The sequence below is a fragment of the Aegilops tauschii genome, chromosome 5 (assembly GCF_002575655.3).
Source record: "Aegilops tauschii subsp. strangulata cultivar AL8/78 chromosome 5, Aet v6.0, whole genome shotgun sequence".
In the NCBI taxonomy this organism is placed as follows: domain Eukaryota; kingdom Viridiplantae; phylum Streptophyta; class Magnoliopsida; order Poales; family Poaceae; genus Aegilops; species Aegilops tauschii.
This window is the reverse complement of record NC_053039.3, coordinates 26,639,943-26,645,731: the sequence shown is the minus strand read 5'-3', so window position 1 is coordinate 26,645,731 and position 5,789 is coordinate 26,639,943. Positions and strand designations below refer to the sequence as shown.

The window sequence follows — 5,789 nt, the reverse complement described above, 5'->3', positions numbered from 1 at the left end:
AGCAAAAGAAGTATTTCAGAGGATGTGATGCTGAAACAAAAATTGGGAGTAAAAAAGGGCGCAAAACTAGATACCAGATAGTACAAGATCCAGTCTAGAGTATTCGAAGTATGTTCCTACATACTAGATGAGGAAACACTGATCACCACATAGAATAAATAAAACCCATTAACGATATAGCAAATGGCGATCGCTGGCGATGGACACCTCATCACATGCGCACTATTTGGGGGGCCAATCGGGATCGAGCATGGAGAGGAAAAGATCTCTCGTTTCCTTCCCCACGAAGGTTTCCAACACACGCGACCCCTCTCTCTCTTTTTCCTTTCCTCTCCTCCAACCCCGCCTCTTTCCCGCTGCTCCGCCGCCACCTCTTTCGCCGCCAAATACACCGCGTGCCGCCGCCCGTTCCTGTGCCCTATTCATCTCCCGTCCCGAGCTCCACCTCGTCCTGCCTCATATCCCCCGATCTTCTCGATTTGGATCTCGGGAGCACACGAGAGGGAGGCGAGGTGCCTGTTGCTGGGAGACGGGCGATGAGGAGTCTCGGCCCTTGGATCTTTCTGTCTCGCGGGGCCAGGCCTCCCGTCCACGCCGCGCCGCCGCCGGCATGGAGGCCATGGCTCGGGCAGCTGCCGCGGTGTCGGGTGCGCCGGCGAGGTATCTGGGTATGCGCGATGGGCGTGACCTCTCCCGGCTCCCCGCCCTCGTCTGCGACAACGAGGACCAAGATGCATTTACGGTGTTGTCTGGTGCGTCCTCGGGTTTGGTTGATCGAGGCTAGGTATGCTCCTGAGGCTGATGGATGGATGGATGGATGGATGGATGTGTGCACGCATGTATTTAGTATGTACGTATGGATATCAGGGTCATGTTGCTGGGTGGGCAAAGACCGGGAGTACAACCTCCTTTTCGGTAAAAAAATGAGGAGCGATGATGATAACTCTGGCTGAAATAAGCATGGCTTGAGCATTCAAGACTGCTGTAGCCTGTGGGTACTAAATTAGAGCCCACCCTTACCTCTCTGGCAGCCTGTTCAACTCATCGGTGATGTTGGATGTTCTGCACCTCGGATGGTCATTCTGACGAGTGATAACCAGGGCAGTTCGTCTACACTGCGATGGGTATGTTATGCAGCAAGAGATGTGAGTGTTGGGCTTGAAGATCAAAGACAAAACTGAGCCCTCTTTTGCTATGCTACAAATACACAAATTTTCCTCATCTATTATACAATGTTCTTCTTTCTTTTCTATTCCTCTGTTGTGTTGATGTGAGTGAAGATCCATCTGAACTTGGGATTTATGTCCTTTTTTGGTGATGAACACAGCCACCCTAAGCTTACATGAATTGATTCATGGTCGTGCTGGACATTCCCCATGACGCCGCCAGCGCCAACGGGCTTCCGCATCTCACCCAACCAAGGTGAGCTGGTCCAGCTACTGCTAGCGGTAGTATATCTTAGCGTCAAGTAATGGCATCAGCGCGGGTTTTTTTTTTTTTTTTGCTCTAGGAGCGATTGAATCTGTACATTTTACTCGCTTAGGTAGGTGCACGCGCCTTCACGAGATTCTGCTCGCACGGTGCGAGTCGAGTGGTTGGACTGATTTCCTTGATGAACTTGCAATCAAATCTGAAAGTGGTCCTTGCCTTGTGTTCTTTGTAGCACGTATGTTACTTAGTAGTTCTTTCAGTTATGAAAGGTATTTGCGGTATCATATGAGAGGTGGACTTTGCTTGGTCCCAGTTTCGTTGTGGGCAGAGCTTTATTAGTATTTGCGGTATCCTACAAATTCAGTTTTTCAACATGGCTGCCTCATGTCTCTGTCTATGGTTACTGAGGCAAGTAGTATTGTTCTTCATTTTCCAATTAAAATGAAAATTGGCATGAGCAATTGCTATTATAAGCTACCCAATTCCAAATGCAAATGATTCCCACTCGACGACTCACTTTCTGGCTCTCAAATAATTATCGCTGGATAAATTTCTAAATTAAGTATCCATTGTTTCATTGTGACAAGCATGCTGGTATACATTTGTTAGGTATGTCTTATGCTGCTCGCGTACACTCACAATGTCGTGCCAAAAGGGGAGTTATTTTCATCTGTGTCTGTTGAAGCATAATAGACTGATAACCCACCGTCCGAACTAAAGCCTGGAATTGATCTACGTTTTTTATATGTATGACATATATGAACCAGTTATTTTTTTTAGCAACCATATATGAACCAGTTAATGAACCTTCTCTTTATAATTGTTGTCAAATCAGTAAGTTTTGCTTTATATGAGAATATAGTGTCAGTCTCATGTTGTAGATGTTCATGGCCTTTCTTTTTTCTCTTTGCAGAGTTATGAAGCTACTACTCACTTTGAGACAACTGTGACAGGTGTTCTTAGCACTTTTGGCAAAAATGTTGACATTTCTTCAGCTTTATATATGCATGAGTGAACCTAATCTTTTCTGTTCAAATACTAAATGTTTTCCCTCAGTTTTTTGTCGTGCACCAGTTGGAAAGATGATAAATTTAGAAGCTTCTTTCTCTTTTCTTTGGGACATGGGTATTGATGCTAGTATTTTCTACCATTATCTTAACCTTGGTAGACTGATGGTTAGCGTCAGGCAACCGCAGATTTTTATTGATTTTTATAGTCCCCCTCTGTATAAATCTTATATTTGTTCTATTCTCCATGAGTGAATAATTACCTAACTGTTGTTAATCTGAGTTTGCATTTTCATATGTGTTCACCAATTCGGCTTCTGGGTGGCAAGATTAGCTGATTTAAAGCATTCTCTTTGGGCAAACATTAGTCACTGCTATCCAAAAATCTGCAGAACAAGCTTGTTGTATACTTGTTTTAACTTGCATATAAGGGGCAAATAAGAACGAATGGAAAAGGAACACCTAAGCTTTCTTTAGTTGTGCTCATTTTACATTAGTGGACAAAGTTACATAAGTTTGCCTGTAGCACTACTGATATCAGCGATTAAATTTAGCTGCTTTTTAGTTCTATAGGCTGAAAATGATGTTGAGGTTCTAAACATACTGTTTGACTGGGTTTTCTTCTTGATGTGCAGCTAAATTAGTCTTCCAGTTTGTCAACTTAGATGATAAGAATTATATATTCGTGTGTAATTTTCATTTGCTGGCGCTGAAGACATAGATGGGTGTTTGGCGTCCTTTTTTCTTTCTCCAATTAGACATTGTTAGTGTTTGTATGAAGATACGACTAGAAAAATTGCTCTGTTTGCTAGATAACATGTTCAGTTCTGGACGGTGGCACCTTTTATTGTATCCAAATTTTGTTTACCTCTTTCCGATTTGATGCAATGACTTAGTTACTTTGTACATGTTGGGTTCTCCTGGGAAAAACCTTTGTAATTGATACTGAAATGGCAGGATAATCAAGCTTCCTTTCTGTACTGGAAGAAGCCAAACAATGTGTAGTTACACACTTCGATGGTACCGTCTGTCGGGTTAGGGCGACCATGAGCGAAGCTGTTCCCTTCTCTGGGACTAAATCCGATCCAGTCACCTAAGTCAATGTCGTCTACTAGGGAAGGGACATGTGCTTGGTCTCCATGCTAGCTTATACCTTAACACTGATTTGCTGTCTCCATTGCTTTATGTTCACGTACATGAGTGTATTAGGGAATAAAGCAGAAACACATATGTACATACAGTCTGGGAGCGCAAGCTGTGATACTGATGCACCTCCTCTATGATAGGTGACTTTGAATGTTCATTTCATCTTTTTTTGAGTTGTTGATTGTTTTTGAGATAGCTAACCGCTTATTCCAAGCGGTCATTTCATCTTTCTTTATCTTGCTATGGTAGGCTGTGAGGCTGATGCACCTCCTGGATGATAGCTGGCTTTGAATGTTCATTTCATCTTTGCTTATAACTCAGTAACACAACCACTGCTGGCCTTATGCAGCAAGTCAACCCCACCATCTCTGCCCCCCTTTTCATGGCGGCTTTGGACGACAGATGAATCGAGGCTGTCCCTTTCGTCCACTCACATCCTCAGTTGTAAGTTCCCAATCCCCCCCTCTCTCTCTCTATTGCTTGATCCATATATCACAAGTGAATATCTGGTTCTAGCATGAACTTGCAGTATAGAAAATCTGAATTTGTGATCATGTTTCATGGTCAAGGTTCTGTACTAAACAGAAGGAGATACTATGAAGCATATATTTTGATTTTCAAGGAAATAGATCATAAGCCTGCAAAAAGAAGAGTTAGATCACAGTTGTTGTGTGCATGTAAGGTCACACAAATTTCAGAGTGTTCTTCGAAGTAATTCTCTTTGATCTTTGTGTAGGTTTTAGATTTTTGCAGATTTTGCGATGGAATTCTCTTAAATTTTCTGATAACTCTATTGTCGGAAACATGGCTGTTTGGGAATTAGGCCGTTTACAATAAAAGGAAAACAGTACCACCAGTGGGATGTGATATAGTTTTGAAACAAGGCCCATCTTGCAATTCAATACCCATGCTATTGTGTTTTTCATCTTGAAGTGGAATTTCTTTTTCGACTATTTACAGATCATAGATGAAATATGAATGACCAATCTCGATGCAGATTATCACCACACGACCATTGCATCCATGTAGTGTGCTCACTTTTATAAAGCACATCATTCCTTTCTGTATAAAGCACACCATTCCTTTCATGCTGATGGGTGAACAATTCTGTTCTCGATTTTTGTTTAATCTAGAGGCATTTGATTTTAGGTCATTCTTTTGTATTAACTGTGTAAAGGTGAAATCCCTTTTGTTTATGACAGATTTCTCTTATATACATACAAATTATTATGGGCGATGGCCATGGTCTGTGAATTCAGGCGTCGTCTGTCGAGGTGATGTCGACTTATTCAAGCAGAAGGTTCATGAGAAATGTAGTCACTGGTGTTTCTGCACTAGAGCATTCAGAGTTGTAAGTGACTTTACTTTGGTGACTGATAGTGCCAAAAGGCACTCAAAATGTAAGAAAAGTTATGTGAAGAGAAGCACAACACCTTTACTATAAGGATACGGATTTATTTAGTGACATGGTACTGCTCATTTTTATTTAACATCTGGCGCTCATCTGGGCTGCACAAAGCATGTTCACAACTATGCCAGCAAGACTGGCACGCAAAGGACCGCATAAGCTTGGCGGCGCGCCCCAGTCACTAGTTCTAGTATAAAAGCTTCAGTTTTGCAGCACGCAGACCTCCCAACGTAAAAGTTACCTATGCATGACGCTGATCAACGTTCTGCTTGTGCTTTCTTTATAGATTTGCCTCTGTGGATTGGAGTGAGTATGCGAACTCACTGTCTGCTGTGTCGCATTCAGTTAGTGAACTCTTGGGTTTCAGACTGATGTTAAAGATGACGAGACTTTTTGCCGGTTTCAGACTGACCATACATACTGGAATATGTATTAATCTGGGTTAGAAACTTGTTTGCTCCATCGACACTGTAAGCTGTAAACACACACTGAAAACATTTCGTCCTCGGTATGCATATCTATCAGACACACATAGATGCCAGAAGGGGCATGGATCCGATAGAAAATTGATCTGGAGTAGCCTACAAGCTAGAAGTGATGTGATCATGTATTTCAGCTTACTTTCGCAATTCGTATTGCCACACAAATCATATTGAGGTCAATCTGCTTTCGACCTGAAAAAGGGTACTAGATAAGCAGATATAGCCTTACGCTGGTTACAGAGAAAAAGGGACATGGCGGGGAGTTAGAGTGTGTGAAGGGGGGACAAATCCGGGACCTGAGCCTGACCGTGGATA

The 5,789-nt window shown here is 42.6% G+C and overlaps 1 long non-coding RNA gene across 2 annotated transcripts; it reads left to right on the top strand.

Moving 5' to 3' along the window:
* Positions 1–300: 300 nt before the first annotated feature.
* Positions 301–5,022, top strand: LOC109766666 (uncharacterized). Of its 2 annotated transcripts, none has more exons than XR_005755993.3 (4): positions 301–1,124; positions 1,328–1,422; positions 2,345–4,028; positions 4,787–5,022. It is a non-coding gene; the product is annotated as an uncharacterized lncRNA (long non-coding RNA). The 2 variants fall into 2 exon arrangements; XR_002233698.4 differs by having other exon boundaries at positions 302–784.
* Positions 5,023–5,789: the final 767 nt, after the last annotated feature.